The sequence below is a fragment of the Lemur catta genome, chromosome 1 (genome assembly GCF_020740605.2).
Source record: "Lemur catta isolate mLemCat1 chromosome 1, mLemCat1.pri, whole genome shotgun sequence".
Taxonomy (NCBI): Eukaryota; Metazoa; Chordata; class Mammalia; order Primates; family Lemuridae; genus Lemur; species Lemur catta.
In genome coordinates, this window is record NC_059128.1 from 285,633,610 (window position 1) to 285,648,934 (window position 15,325).

The following is a 15,325-nucleotide window of genomic DNA, read 5'->3' on the forward strand; positions in this document are numbered from 1 at the left end:
AGGACCAAGGAGTGAGAAGAGGAGGCTGGGGTTGGGGTGATGTGGCGTCTGCCGCAGGCTCCTGCCCTCAGCCCTGAGCCTCACGTACGTAAAGCTGACCCTGCACAGCCGCTCACCAGCCCTGAGCACACACCGTGGGGGGCGCTGCCCTGCACAGAGTGGCACGTGTGGGAGGTCTGGGTAGCCCTGCGAAGGCTTTGAAATAGAACCAGCAGTGGAAACCGCTCACGGAGCCCGTGAGGCTCGAAGCCTGGACCCAGCCAGGCCGGTCACCGCCTCAACCTAAGCCATGAGTGCTCTCCGCAGGGCTTGGAAAGACCCCTGTCACCTTGCCCAGCCAGCCTGGATGCCCCGTGATGCCGTGGGCCACCTGGGGTCAGGGCCGCGTGCCTGTCTGCCCTCTGCCTGGCGCCAAGTACCCGAGGGCCCAAGAGCTGAACCCCACGAAGGCCGTGCAGAGTAATGGGAGGGATCCGGGGAGGCAGCGGGGAAGGGCCCCTCCCACTCTGGACCCAGCAGCCCTGGGGGTCAGTGTGGATGGGCGCCCTGTGGGGACAGCGCCCAGGGGACTGGGGGTCAGCGTGGATGGGCGCCCTGTGGGGGCAGCGCCCAGGGGACTGGGGGTCCGCGTGGATGGGCGCCCTGTGGGGGCAGCGCCCAGGGGACTGGGGGTCCGCGTGGATGGGCGCCCTGTGGGGGCAGCGCCCAGGGGACTGGGGGTCCGCGTGGATGGGCGCCCTGTGGGGGCAGCGCCCAGGGGTCTGGGGGTCCGCGTGGATGGGCGCCCTGTGGGGGCAGCGCCCAGGGGTCTGGGGGTCCGCGTGGATGGGCGCCCTGTGGGGGCAGCGCCCAGGGGACTGGCTTGAAGGCAGCTGTGGGTGCAGCCCAGGGGGCCAGGCCTAGGCTCCCCAGTGACCCACCCAGCACCCACCAGGGACCCTCTCAAGCCTCTGCCCACCTCAGTCTTTTCTCCAAAATTCCTTTCTCAGTGAGGCTTTCCTCGTGGGTGCCTCGTAAAACCCAAACCCTGCCCCGTTGCCTTCTGCCAGCTCCAGCTATTCCTCGGTTCACTTAGTCTGTGTGTGTCGCCGTCCACAGGAAGCAGACTCCGCGAGGGTGAGGAATGCAGATGCAGCGTCTGCCCACGCTCAGTGGAAATCAGGGGCGGGTGAAGTGGGCAGGCAGCAGAGCTGGCCAGTGCGCTGCGCCGTGTGGGGACCCCGTGGGGCTCTGCGTGTGCAGGGGCACAGGTGTGTCCCACACTCTCCCGTCTCCGAGTCACAGCCCCTGGAGAGGAAACTCCCTGATTGCACCAGAAACTCCTCCCGCCAGCTTCGGCCTGGCTCCCCACCCTGCCCAGGGGAGCTGGTCCTAACACGCAGCGTCTCACCTGCTGGGGACACCGTGGGGCATGGCCATCAGGGTGATGGCTGAGCTCCTGGCGCCCAGTGTGTGCCCGCACAGAGTGGGCACCTGGGAATTGTGCACAGGAGCCAGTGCGCGGGGCACCTCGTTCTGCTCCTGCAGCACTGAGGCCTGGACCCCGGTGACCAGGCACTTCCCCCTGCGCGGCCTGCCGTCATGCCACTGATTCGCAGCAACCTGTCAGCGGAGAAGCAGCGCTTCCTCCCACTCGTGGATGCTGAGAAGGGAGCTGGCCCCGGAGGTTGCAGAGGTGTCTGCAGGCACCAGCCCACCAGCCATGCACGAGGACGGCTGCACACGCCGGGAGTCTGGCACAGGGCGTGTCGCCGGCCCCACTCCTGGGTTGGTCTGGCCCCAGCCCACGGCAGCCGTGGCGCTGAGCTCCTGTGAGACTGGAGCCCACACTGGGGGCTTCCCTCTCTTATCAGGGTTCGCAGGCTTTGACTTCTGACCTTTCTCTTTCGCTGCTTCTGAAAGTCCCAGTGATGTCAGGTGTCCTTGTGTGTCCTGGTGGTTTTAGAGAAAAAAGTAATGAAACAATTGGATTCAAATCTCTCTCCTGAATTTGAAATTTGAAGTCAATTTCTGATTTTCACAGCAAAACATGCTAAAAGTTGCATATTTGCCAGGTGTGATTTGGCCAACATCAGTTAAAATTGTGCAGTTCAGTTTGGTTGGCATTTTGCCACCAAGGATTGTTTTTCTATGTTAAACACACATTTGGGGGTAGCTACTCACGTGGCCTTTTGTCTTGCACCTGCTGAAATGGCTCAGAAGCGACGGGGACCAGGGCTCCGTGGAGAAGGAGAAGCGGCCGGTCCAGGGCTGGGCGGGGCAGGCACAGGATGAGGCCGGAGCCCTCACAGGAGGGGGAAAGCGCTCACAAAAACAGAAATGACAAAGAAACCCAAAAACCCCAAAACCAAAACCTGGAAGGCCGGGGCACGTCAGAGGGACACACAAGATAGATGAGGCAGCATTGGGCTGCTGCCTGCGGTGTGACAGACGCTGAGCGACATGAACGGGGAGGAGGGACAGGCCGTCCCTGCAGTTCAGTGCTCCGCACCGCCACTGCTCCTGTGAGCACAAGGCACGGAACCCGGCAGGAGCAGCACTGGCGCCCACGCCCAATGTCACGCACTGAGACGGGCTCCTCGCCTCTCGGGTCCTTCCCAAAGGTGCCTCAGTCCGTCCTCGTGACCTGAAGGTTACTCCCCAAAATCGTGTCCCTCCCTACCCAGGTGACTTGCCATTCAGCCTCACCCTGCCACCTCTGTGCTGGGCCTGTGCCGGCCCCTGGTCTCTGGGCAGCGTGCAGCTTGGTGGTGGCTCCTCCTGCCTGTGATGCTCCCTCTGAGTCCTTCCGTGTCCCTCCTCCCTCTGGGCCACTCCTTCTCAGCCTTCCTTGTGGGTCCCCACACCCTGGCTCCACCTGGCCTCAGTGTGCACTTGCCTCCTTCCCTCTGGCCTCTTCAAGCATCTAGCCCCTGCCGTGCCCTCATCCCACATCATCCACTTCCTTCCCCCACCCCCACACAGACAGGTGGAGCTGGAGGGTGACCTTCTCCTAGTTGGTGGCACCAGTGCCCAGTTTGAGGGGTGGACCCATGTGCATCCTCCTCCTCTCACAGTCCCCAGTGCCTGTGCCGCGGGGTCCTGGTCAGACACTGGCTTCCCACCTGCCGCCAACATCAGGCCAACATCAGGGTCGTTTCAAGGCCACAGCGCCCGTCCCCGTCTGCGCTTTCCCTGGGCCTGCTTGCCGCGGCAGACCTCAAAGCTCTAGGTTGCAGCGGGGGAAAACTGGGGAGAGGAGGGCATTTCCAGCCTTTGCTGTCCTGGTGAGGAGCAGCCTCGCCCTGCAGTTCCCTGAGAACCTGCGAGCGCGGCGCCAGCCAAGCCCAGGACAGCCCCACTGTCGGCGGGCAGGACCTGCCTTGTGCCAGCCCCATCCACGGGCAGACAGCCGGCAGCCGCAGCCACAGCTCATGGCCTGGGAGCTGCGTTGGGATTAAGCTGGGCCAGAGGTTCTGCCCCCACCACCCCTCCTATTCCAGGGGCTTATCGCTGCGCCGTGGCCTGCAGGCTCGCGGGGGTGTTCCGTCGCCCTTGGGGGAGGGGCCGCTGAAATTACAGGGCATGAGTGCTGGGTGCACCCCAAGGACACGAGGGGAGCTGGGCGGAAAGTGGGTCACATGTGCCTGGCCTGTGTCACGAGGCTCCCGCCCGAGGCCACTGGGTGGGCGGCCGCTTGGTGGGAAGCAGACATCACCCTGGCTTTTCTCCTTCAGCATCTCGTCTCTACGCGGGAGAGTGGCCATCTGTGTGATACCCCGTCAGCCCGTCCTTCCCGCCGCTCAGGGCTGCTTTGTCTGAGGTAAGGGGTCCCAGGGCCGGAGCGCGGAGGCTGCTGCGAGGGGCGGCGGGCCAGGCTGCGGCAGGGCAGGTGGAGCCGGCGCGGGGAGCCGTGCAGAGCACTTTATGACGAAACATGGGAACTGTCATATTTATAAGTACGTTCCGACAATGGTATTCATGTAGGTCCTCCATTTTGATGATATGGTTCCTTTTTAAGGGTAATCTCCTTTGCTGTTGAAGTGTTATTATTTACAGAAAAAGCGTATACTTTTGCCATGTTTGCCAGTCGGAGATACTGGGTGTGGTAGGGAATCTAGCTGTCACCCTTAGAGGTGCTGACCTGGCCGTGCTCCTGTGTGGGGCCGGGACCTTCCAGCCTGGCCAGCCGCCCTGCCTCCGCCTGTGAGCGTGGGCCTCTGAGCGAGCTGTGCCTCCCGCTGGCGTCCGGCTCCGCCAAGTCCAGATACCAGGGTGAGGTCAATAAATGGGGAGCCTGCACTTTTATATCGAGAGTCACATAGTTCTCTCACCTCTAGAGGCTGGCGAGTGTGACTGCTGCATGATGAAGCACACGTGAAACGTGTAATAGCTTAAAAATGTTCATGAAACCAATGTGAGTTTTGTGGCTTACAAATAATGAAATTTCGTAATTTTTGCCTGTCCTGGAAAAGAGTTGAAGTGTTTGTTAGTTCAGGTCCTTTTGATGAACGCTTGAGCCCACCACGAGACGTTCGCCGTGTCCCTGCGACACTGACCACTGTGCCACGTTGAGACCGTATGTGCTCCTGCTTGCCAGGGTCAAGGTCATGGTAGAGTTTGATTGGAATGTGTTTTATTAGGAAAAGTTTCTTGCCCTTTAGAGAAAAAACATTTTAACTTTGTGTTTTAGCTGGCTTTCCAGCAAATGTGCCCGAGGTCACCAGAGTAAATACGAGCACTTCAGATTACAGAGTAATCTGCATTTTAGCGGTACAGAATAGCAGGCATGCCCTTGGCAGCAAAAGAAGCTTCTGTCTTCTGGGGAGCAGCACCTGCAGAAACCTCCTGCATGCAGGGCGAGGTCCCACTCCTGCCCTGCGGCCTCAGCGTGAATCTCAGGTGATGTTTCAAGGGCTATTTCTTACCCATTTCCAATCTTGAGGAAAGGGAATTTTCCTATTATTTCACCAATAGGATAGCAAAAGTGACTTTTCGCATTTATGATTACAAGTGCTTCTTTTACGCGTGGGGAGAGTCCCGCTTATTTTGATACAGTTTTCGACATTGCGCCCATTTTCCTCCACCCAGCACGTCCCAGCACTTGGTTTGACGTGAGCACTTAGCTCTCTCGGGGGTGACAAGACGGAGACACACTGCTGCGATGACCACGTTTGCTCGTGCTGATAAAGTCATAACCCATCCCCGTTACCGTATTTGGGGGGAAACAAGTCCTGCTGTCTCTAGAAATAAAGCCTGCACTATAGGGCAAGTGTTAGGGGATGTTTATTTTCCCTTAGTTTCATCTGTGAAAGATATTACTGTTGTTCCAGAAATAGCATAAACGTAGCCTTACAGGAGCAACAAGGTGATGTCCCCTTTGTACGTCTCCAAGGATGATCCTGGCACAGCCCCGGGAGCTCACGGGCTCCTGTCTCTGAGCTTCGCAGACCCAGTGGCCTGTCCTCAGACATCAGGGCGGCCGTTCTCCTCGCTTTGGCCTCACATCTTTGGGTCTCGACTCACATGGGAGCTGGAAGGGCCACACGGGTCCAGCCTGATGCTGCTCTTCTGGAAGCCCCCTCGGACCCCACATGCCCTGCTCGGTTCGTGGCGGTGCGTGTGGTTCCCAGGAGGCTGCCGGGCTCTGCTCGGGAAGCAGAAACCCAGATAAAGCAGACGCTGTCGGGCGAGGGATCCTCAGGAGATCTGGGGTCAGGAGCCGCCCATGGCTACAGTCTTCTGGAGAGATGTTTTCACTCCAGGTGACTGAGGGGGCTTCACAGGCCCAGGACTGAGAGGACCAGCAGGCCCAGAGGCTGTGACAGGGGGTCCAGGGACCCTGAGGGTGGGCAGGACCATCTGGGGGCAGAACCCACCGGGCACTCCAGGTCAGCTGGGAGATCAGACGGTTTCCTTTGCTCTAAGTGCTGCCCTTGTCATCTCAATGAGACGTCGTAAGGCAGTGGTCCTCGAGTGTGACCCCTGCAGCACCACCACCACCTGAGAGCTCTCTGCAGATGCAGCTTCTCAGCTTCCCTCCCCCACCAGGCAGACCGAGCCAGAGACTCTGAGCAGGGGCCCATGGTCTGTGATTTCACAGACCTTCCAGCTGGTGCTGGCGTGCGCGGTACCTTTGAGAAACGTGGCGTAGACCAGATGGGAGTGACAGTGTGAATGCGTGGGCGCACGGGGCTCCCGGTGCGACCCAGGGTGGAGAGCAGTGTGTGCCGACGGTCCCGCGGGCCGGACACGAGCCGGACCAGCTGGGGGGACATGCGTCGGTCAGGTGCACAGCTCAGGGTCTCGATCGTGCCGAGAGGGCGTGTGGGATGCCCGTGTGTGCCTCTGCCCTGTCTGCCCGGTGCTGAGGCAGAGAGGGGCTTGTGGAAGGTCGGAGAAGGTTCTGTGGAGAAGGGTGGTCCTACTGACTCGTGTTCAAGGTGAGCAGGAGCCCAAGGCGAGCGGCTGCTGGGAGGGGAGATGTGGCAGAGGCCGTGGGATCCCGATGACTCGGGGCCCGCAGTTGGGGGGACCAAGGGCCATCGGGGTGGTCGGGGGAATGAAGGGACCATGTTTCCCGAGCAGGAACCAGCACCGACGGCCTCGGGAGGAGAGGGCCGGTACAGACATGGCCATCCTCTAGTCCACAGTCCCCCAGAGTGGCCCTCGGTGCCCATCTGAAAGCCCCCTGCCTGCGCCATCCCCCCAGGGGCTCCAGTGCCCCCCATCCTCCTCCTCCTCTCCACTGACCGCCGTCCCTCTCCCCTCGCCTTGCGTCACCTCTGCGTGCACCCCCACACCGAGGTCATGTCCGGGCGCACAGTCCTTGTGAACAAAAGGATGCAAGGAAGGAGGGAAGAAGAAACCCACATAAAACAGACTGTGGGGCCAGAGCAGTGAAAGTGGCCAGACAGGGCTAGAGGCTGGTTTTGTTCTGATCTGATTTGCTTTGCTTTAGTAAAAGTGGTATTTGAAGCAACAGATGTGGACAGACTGTTCAATAAAGTTGTTGGGTCAGTGAGGTATGTCAAAAAACCGCTAAGTTTGGCATTTTACCTCACTCCAACGCACATGTGCTTGAGAGGGAGCGCGTGCTGAAGGTCACAGCGCTGGAGCATTCGCGGAACTGGCATGTGGACGTGTGAGACAGGCTTCCACGAGGGCGGCACACAGGCCTCGTCCCAGAAGGCACAGGGGGAGGCGTGAGGGGCAGACCCGAGGGGAGCGCTGGCACCGCCATGGCCCCATCCCGCAGGCGGGCGGCCTGCCCAAGGACAGCAGCCACAAAGAAATGAACATGCACTTCACGAACTGACACACGGTCAAGGTGGCCTCGCCCGGAGTCGCGGCCCAGGATGTGGTGCGCGTTGGCATCTGCAGGAGCAGCTCTCCTGAGCACGTGGTGGGTGCAGCAGGGAACCTCGTGCCACAGATGCTGCAAGTGTAGGTGCCCTTTGACCCGGCCGTGCCCCTGCCAGGCCTCTGCCAGGTGAGGGATACTCAGGAGAACCCGGCCCTGTCCCCCGACAGCAGGGATGAATCTCAGAAGCACCACTGTGAGTTCGAGGAGCTGAGCACCAGCAAGCATGGACTGCGTGGGGCTGCCGGGGGCCGGCGACCCGCCTGGGCATGGGACGTTCCCTGTCGGGAATCAGTGGTTGCCCGGGGAATCCTGTGTGAAAGTTGAGCTGCTCACATCACATTTGTGCATTTTCCTGCCTACAGATTACAGCTGTGTTTTAAAATCACCTTAGAGCACACATGTAGTGTGGTATTTATGCAAAACAAACAGGTGGTGTATCTCTGCTTGGAAATCTAAGAAGGGGCCCAGCAATGGGGGCTCCTCCTCATGTGGGGGCGTCAGGGCTGCCCCGTCCCCACCTCTGCCTGCATGTCTTTCAGAGCCCTTGGGGTCCCGTCTGCCCGCTGCCAGGGGGCTGCCCACACCGGCTCTGGCAGAACCTCAGAGCGTTTCTGCTGGTGTTGCGTTGCCTTGTTGTTCTTTTTGTTGGTTTTGGAAAGGATCCTGCAGCTGTTATGGTCAAATCTTTTAAAAGCCAGGGGTCTGAGTGACCTAAAAACGTGTGTTTGACTCTGAGGTTTGAGTTGCCAGGGCCCAGTGGCATCTGGGGCACTCGGACGAGCCCATGGCAGGTGGGGCTGATGATACCCTGTGGCTGCCCAGGCCCTGACCCAGATGGGGGCTGCTCAGTGTCTCTGATGGCCCATCCCTGGGACGGCCTCCTGGCCGGGCTTCCAGAAACACCGTGCCCATCCCTGGTGTGCGGCCTCCAGACCCCAGCCCATCACGCTGGGAAGAAACGGGAGACTGCTTCAGGCCTTGGCACTGGGCCAGGGGCAGGAGCCATGGTGCCGTCCTCACTCCAGCCGGGGCCTCAGTTGTACCGACGGGGCCGTGCCGGGCAGTGGGGTCGGCCCTGGGCGGCTTGGTGGAAGCCTCTCTTTCAGATCCTGCCACAGCAGAGCTCATGCAACCCACTTCCTCCTGGCAGAATTTAGTAGGAACAAATTCAAGAACTTAGACACCCAATCTGGGGTTTGCCTTATTGACCCACCTGTGCGGGATTTAGGAATGTGTTCATGAGACTTTGTGCTTTGAGGCGCAGAGCTTGTCTTTCACACATGTACCGTATCTTTTTCCAACATGGACACTGAAATAAGAAACAAACCACACCCATTAAAATAAATAAACGAGGCAGGCAGCTGTGAGGTTTTCGGGATTAGCAGTCCATCAGCAGATCAAAGTCGCAGCACAGCCCTGGCACGCTGCGGGGGATTAACTCTAATGCGGAGCCTGGCTGGGGAGAGTCCCTGCTGCATGAAGGTCGTGGCCTCGCCAGGGCTGGTGCTCCGGGGCCTCCTCCCGTGCCCCGGCTGCACGGGGAGGCATGATCGTGCCTGTGACGCCTCAGCACAGCCTGGGGCTTGCGGGGCGACTAGCGCCCCACTCCTCGCGCAGTCCAGGGGCCTGTCCCCGTCTCCCTCCGTCAGGCTGTCGAGGTGCCTGTGGGCAGAAGCCCTGGGCACACCTGGAGCGGCCTCCAGGAGGCTGTTAGCACGTGCACCGGCGTGTGCCCTCCCAGAGTCCAGAGCGGCTGCACAGCGGCAGCAGACGTGGGTGTGGAGACCCCATGGGGGAGCCGCCTGCCCCCGAGGCGCTGGCCTGGCCTGTGCGCCCCGGTCCCCACCGCCTCCCCGGGCACTGCGCCCCGATCTGTGGGTCTCTGCGCCTCCCTCGCCCTGCAGGGCCCCTCAAGGTGGCTTAGCGAAGACACCTTCAAATCAGTGCCGCAGGTTCAGTTGTCGATGGAAGGTAATCGTAGCTTTTTAATCTGATTTTGGTAGCTTTTAGGCACACTTTAAACTTCGGGGTTTTTTGCCTTTTTGGTTTCTTATCTAAATTGTCTTGTTTTATTTTTTGCCTGAATTGTTTTCATTCATTTAATTTTTATTTTTCTTTATCTTTTTAACTTTGATGAATCTGGTCTATTTTTAACCACTTCAATCATCTACTTTTCTTGTGTCACTCTCATCTTTATTCCCTTTAAAGTTCTACTGACGTTTATTCATTTTTTTCTTAATTTTTTTCTTTCATTTGGGAAGATTCTTGATGGTTTCAGTTGCTTTAGTTTATATCTTTTTGAAAAAATTATTTCATTTTATTTTTATCAAATGCCATTTGTCAGTGTCACAATGAGATATTATTAAAACATTAAGACACTGAAAGAGATGATTTGCTTATCTAATTTCATCTTATTTTTCTGTCATAGTTAAGAGTAATCTATGATTTTGGCTGTGATGATGAATGAGTCTTCTAAAAGCATTAATCTAGGCACCTGGGGGCCTGCCACCCCACACACGCCCTCCCCGGCAACAGGGACACTGGGAGCTTGTCCCCTCCTGCCCTGCCGGGCCCTCCACGGAGATGCTGTGACAACACCTGCCACCTGTGCCGGCCCAGCTGAGAGCAGCCACCGTGCAGGCAGGAAGGTTCAGGGGGAGGCCGGCCGCGTGCTCCAGGCCCTTGCTGTGCACGGCAGGGCTGACGGGCGTCTGCACCCCACCACCCGCCCAGTGGCGTGGGCAAGCCACTCACCGCCTCTGGCCTCCGTCCCGTCTGTGGTGCATTGGGCAGGGTGTGAGCAGTGGCATCGTGTTTCTGCTCCCATGTGCTCATCTGACTGAGCGGAAATGAGCGTGAGTCCTTTTAGGACAGAGAAGTCACCCTCTCAGTAGGCAGAACCCTGCCCCTGGGCACCTGGACTCCCCACTGGTCTTTGCATTCCCCCCAAAAAAACCTACCAAGAAAAGGGGGGCCCCGGCAAGGCTGTTCAGGCCCGGCCCAGCACCCAGGAGAGCAGGGGCCTGTCACGGCCAGGCTGGGAAGGCCCTGTGAGGCCTGGGGTCCTCCTCCCTGCACCCAGGCCTCACCCAAGAAGCTCTCCTCTCAGGGAGGCTGGCCGGCCACTCTGCAGGGAGCCCTCCCTGGTCAGGGGTGGGTCGGGGATGCAGCCCAAGGGTCGGGGTGCTGTGGAACAGCATAGAGGGGCCCCTTCTGCCAGTCCTCACTGGACCACTGCGGTCCCTGAACCTAACTGGCCCAGAGGACACGGAGCCGCTGAAAGGAGGTGAGAGCTGCCACCGTCCCCTCACCCTGCAGTGCCAGGACAACAGTGGCCAGCTTCTCTCATGGCACAGCCCGGACTAGCCTCCCTCCACACAGCCCTGAGTCAGCAAGGAGGAAGGTCTCCATGCGTTTCCCTGGCGACTTTTTCTTAAGCGACTCCCGGCCCACTCAGCCACAAGGGGCTCCTGGGAGAGGGAGGGGCTGCACTTGGGGCAGAGCCTTGAGACACCCGGGAGGGCTAGGGTTCCTCTGTGTCAGGAAGGGGGCAAGTGCACGCCCCGGGCGAGACTGTGTGTGTAGCGTTGCCTCTGACGCGTCCTCCGTCTTACGGAGCTGGGGGCAGACGTGGGCCAGGGCTCTGCTGGGGCGAGGCTGCCTGTCACAGTACAGTGTCCAGGGCAGACCCTGTCCAACCTCTGTCTTCATAACTGGCTGGGTTTTATTTTTCATTAAAAATGTGCTTCTCAACTTATCTTTGCTCCCTTTGCTTTTCGTGCTGACAGGGCAAAGCCCTCTTTGTCGTGTTTGTCTAAAATGCTTCCCTGATCCGCACACTCCCCGGGCTCGGTCGCCGTCTGCAACACTTTGTCGTAATGAGAGCTGGACCGAGAGCTCCATGCCCCACCCCCACCCAGGAGAAATGGTGACACAGACCTGAAGTCAAGGCTTTGCTTTTGTTTTCGGTGAGTTTTCTTTGCCTTACTTGAGATGTTTTCTCCTACTCCTGTTGGATTTGATGTGATTTGATTTGACCAGCGGCGGCTGTGGAACTGCACTGAGCATCTTCCCAGCGTCTGGGGTGGAAGCAGCCCTGCCGCCTGGTGCGGTCCCCGCGTCCTACCTGTGTGTGGCTGTCCCCGCAGTGAGAGACATGCTGAGCACACGGTGGACGTCCCGCCAGTGTTTGTGTGGTTGTGGTTGCTGGGCTTCTCCTTAGCTTATTAATTATGTTGGCAGAATTCCTGCTGCTACATTACCCGGCCATTCCCAGGGTAACCCCCTGGAGAGAGCGTGTGCCAGTCCTGTTGCTGGTTCTCCTTGTCAGCATTTGTGTGGAATATCAGTTAGAACTTCTCTCTGGTTGGAAGCAGGCGGTGCTGGGTCATCGCATGTGCATGTGTCAGCTTTGCTGGACAGTACGAAGCAGTTTCCTGCGACCTGCCAGTTTCAACACCGTGAACCATCGACGGGCCGCGTTGCTCCGTGTGTTCTCCAGCGCCTCCGTGACGTCTGTGTAGTGTGGTTGTTTCCGCCTTTCTGGTGGCGTGGGGCTGTGCGCACCGTGACTTTAATTTGCAGCTTCCTCTTGGCTGAAGAGGTGGCCTGGATATGTCCGTTAGCCGTGGGATGTCCCTCTGGGTGTGCCCACTCTCTGCATAGGAGCCCTTGGTGACTGAGCGAGCTGCAGGCTGCTTTTCTCTCTCTTGACAGTGTTGACACAAAAAAATCTTGAATCTAGTGAGGTTCATCCTCTCACCTCCTTAACAGTTGAGCTTTCTTGCCCCTGAGAATCCACCTTCCCCCACTTCGTGCAGGGACCTCCCACGCCGTCTTCCAGAAGCTGCTGCGTCCCATCCCGTTTAGATGCGCCTGGAGCTGCCCCGGCGGTGGGAGGTCAGGCGGGTTCCCGCCTCCTTTCTCCACGCGCCCATCCAGGTGACCTGGCCGAGCTACCGAAGGGCCGTCCTCGGCGTCCCCATGTCTGCGAGCACTTGTTTCTGAGCTCCTGTTGGACCCGTGGTCTGCTTGTCCATCCTACGCCACTGTCACACGTGTCTGGGCCGCGGGTGGGGTAAGCTTCTCTCCCCGTCCTTGTTCCGCAGGCTGCGCTCGGCCTGGTGAATTTCTCACACACAGTTTCAAGTCAGCTTGTCTGTGGAGTTGAATCCCTAGAGCCATTTGGGGGAATTAACATCTTAAGTTATTGAGTATTCAAGTCCATGAACAACATGTATTTTCTGTTCTAACTCTTGGGTCTGCTTTAGTTGCTCTTAACATCTTACAGTTTTCTACACAGAGGTTTCACTCTTTTGTTAGATTTATCTCAACTCTGAATTTTTTTGTTCTTGTAAATGGTGTCTTTTTTAAAAAATTAATTCTCTAACATTTGCTGTACAGTCGTCCTGCAGTGTCACCCCTTCTTGTCATGATCTGTGGGGCGTTTGGGTTTGCTGGGTGGCCAGGCTCCCTCGGCACAGTCCTGAGAGGCCCTGCAGGGAACCTGGAGATTCAGGAAGTGCAGACTCGGGAGAGAGTGTGCAGGTCCCCAGAGGGTCGCCCACAGGAGGCAGGTGGGCGACGGGACGGCCCAGGTCCCAGGCAGGGCCCAGCAGGCCCCCGAGGAGCCCTCCGCACAGCCGGTGGCTGGCGCCTGCGTTACGGGGCTGCAGCGACCCTGACTCAGCACCTCCCTTCCTAGGCTCCGACCTGGGTCAGGGCCGTCTCACCAGCCTGTCGGGAGCCACGTCTAGCTCCTGCTGGTCCAGCAGCCAGGGGGCTTGGGGCATCTCTGCCAGGCTGGCCCACGGCCCACTCGAGCCCATCCAGCTGCATGCTCCGGCGTGTGGTGCTGTCCTGAGTGGCCGGCACACTCGTAGCTGTTGCAGTTGCAGCATCGGGTATTTAGCGTGAACCGTGGTCAGTGGGCACAGCGCACTCCTTTCCGCTGCCTCTCGCTGCCTCTCGCTGCCTCTGCCCACCGCGATGCGCTGGGTCAAGTCGCACGGCCCCAGGAGACAGACTGGCTTACACGCTCCAGCCTGCCGACGGACGAGGGCTCTGGGGAATGGGCAGGGTCCGTTGCCCCCACCTGGCTGGGCTTGGGGTGCTCCTGCCATCGCTCTGCGCCTTCTTCTGGCCCCACTGGCCCCACCTGGCTTCCCCAGGGTCTCAGGTGCCCTCCCAGTGCGGTGGGAAGGGCGGGCTCCTTCTCCTGAGGCTGAAAGGGATCCCTTTGACTTCCTTCCAGGAGAGTTGGACGTAAAAGCCTTTTGCTTCTGGGTCTTTGACCTGCGTGGAACATGTGTTTGAGGGCAGGGCGGGACCTAATGTTGACTGAGCCACACAGATTGCCAGCGGCCCCTGCCTGCAGTCTCACGTCTCCGCCAAACGGCGAGCCCCTGTGCTCTGCGCCCCTGCCACCTGGTAAGAACTGAGTCCAGGTGTGCAGGAGGAGGGTGCCTGGACCGGGGTGTGGTCCGAGGGTCCATGGGGACGCAGCACATGCTCATGGCCTAAGGGGCTACGTGGGCGCTCAGGGCGTGGATGGAGTCTAGGGTGCGTTGAGTGCACGCAGGCTTCGGCAGCGGGGGCATCAGAGCCGACTCGACTCAGCCCTCAGGGAGCCCATCCTGGCTCTGCCTGAAGACATTGCTAGTCTTGAAATGTGCGTCTGAAACAAGGGGGACGTTTGTAAGAGGCAAACCCTTCCTTGGTCCTGTGCTGGACCCCGGGGCACTTTTTCTCAAAGGTGGGACTGCAAGAGATTGTCCTCACAGGGGGAAGCCTGGCATGTCACCAGAGAGAGACAAGCAGGGTCCAGACCTGAGGCCCGTGTGCCACAGCCCCCCCACCCCTGATCTGGGGAGATGAGAGATTGCTGTCCCAGCCCTGTGGTCTTTGTCTGTCTTGACGTTTGAGTGACAAGGGAGCAGGTGCTTAGGATGCTCACCGAAGTCAGGGCTGCACGAGCCAGGGGCGCCTGTCCAACCGCGGCCGGCAAGAGCATTGCATGACAGAGCCCGCCCCTGCCCGGGATGGCCTCAGGGACACAATGTGCACTGCGCGTCTCAAGGAGAGCGAGGCAGCTAATGAGCTCTGTCGGTTTCCGCTGCCCTGGCCCCGTGCAGCACGATGCGCGCACTGAGCTGTTAAACACGACGAACCAAGTCTCCGCTGTGCCCCCCGTGGCCCCTTCCGCAGTCACGTCCCCCAGACAGCTGAGGCCCTGGGTGCAGCCCTCCTGGCGCAGCCTTGGACAGAGCACAGCTAACGGGGGGCACGGCCAGAGCTGCCGGCTGCCACAGCACTCTCCTGGCTGCAGGGGCCACGGGTGGGCTTTGCTGGCAGGACTTAGAAGTGACCAGTGAGAAGTCTCATGTTGGAGAGAATTCGGGCCCTGCCTGCCCGCGGCACTCACAGCCGTGTGATGCTGTTACAAAGTCCGTAGGCAGCTGTAAAGCCATTTCCACGTTAATACCCAAATCCATTTACCTTCTGCCCCTGCCGAAAAAAGCCTACAACATGGACATTATGTCACACTCTCAAACATGGGACTCTTTCCTCCAAGTCTGAGGCAAAAGTTGCCAGCTTTTATTTTGACTGCATGAAGACAGAGCCGAGTGTACCTGTGTGGTGGTCAGGAGCATGGGCCTGGGGTCAGCTCGCTACTGCCCAGTTTCGTGGCACCTCATCCCCTCGTGTAAACAGAGGCAGAACCAGCTCCTGCCACGTTAGGACAGGGCAGGTTTATCTAAGTGAAGATAGGACTGCGGACGCTGGGCTGCTGCCGTTACAGACACGCATCAGTTCCGATTATGGCAGCATTTATTGCTAGCATTCTGTTGATTTGAATATTCTTTTTAAAAAGGAAGATTGGCTAATTTTTTTATCAGAATTTCACTGCAGGCGTACTGGTTTTAAATAGATTTTTGCAATTTAACAATTACAGAGATTGAATGGTTATCATTCTGGTCA

The 15,325-nt window shown here is 58.9% G+C and overlaps 1 protein-coding gene across 11 annotated transcripts in view; it reads left to right on the top strand.

Annotated features, from left to right (window-relative positions):
* Positions 1 to 15,325, top strand: part of PCBP3 (poly(rC) binding protein 3) — a 146,621-nt gene that overhangs the window by 83,449 nt on the left and 47,847 nt on the right. The window contains exon 1 of one of the 11 annotated variants that reach the window (XM_045540851.1): positions 6,389 to 6,422. The exons of the other annotated variants lie outside the window; for them this stretch is intronic. The gene's annotated coding sequence lies outside the window, so the exon portion shown is untranslated. Of the gene's footprint in view, positions 1 to 6,388; positions 6,423 to 15,325 lie in introns of those variants that run through there. 11 annotated transcript variants of the gene reach the window in all.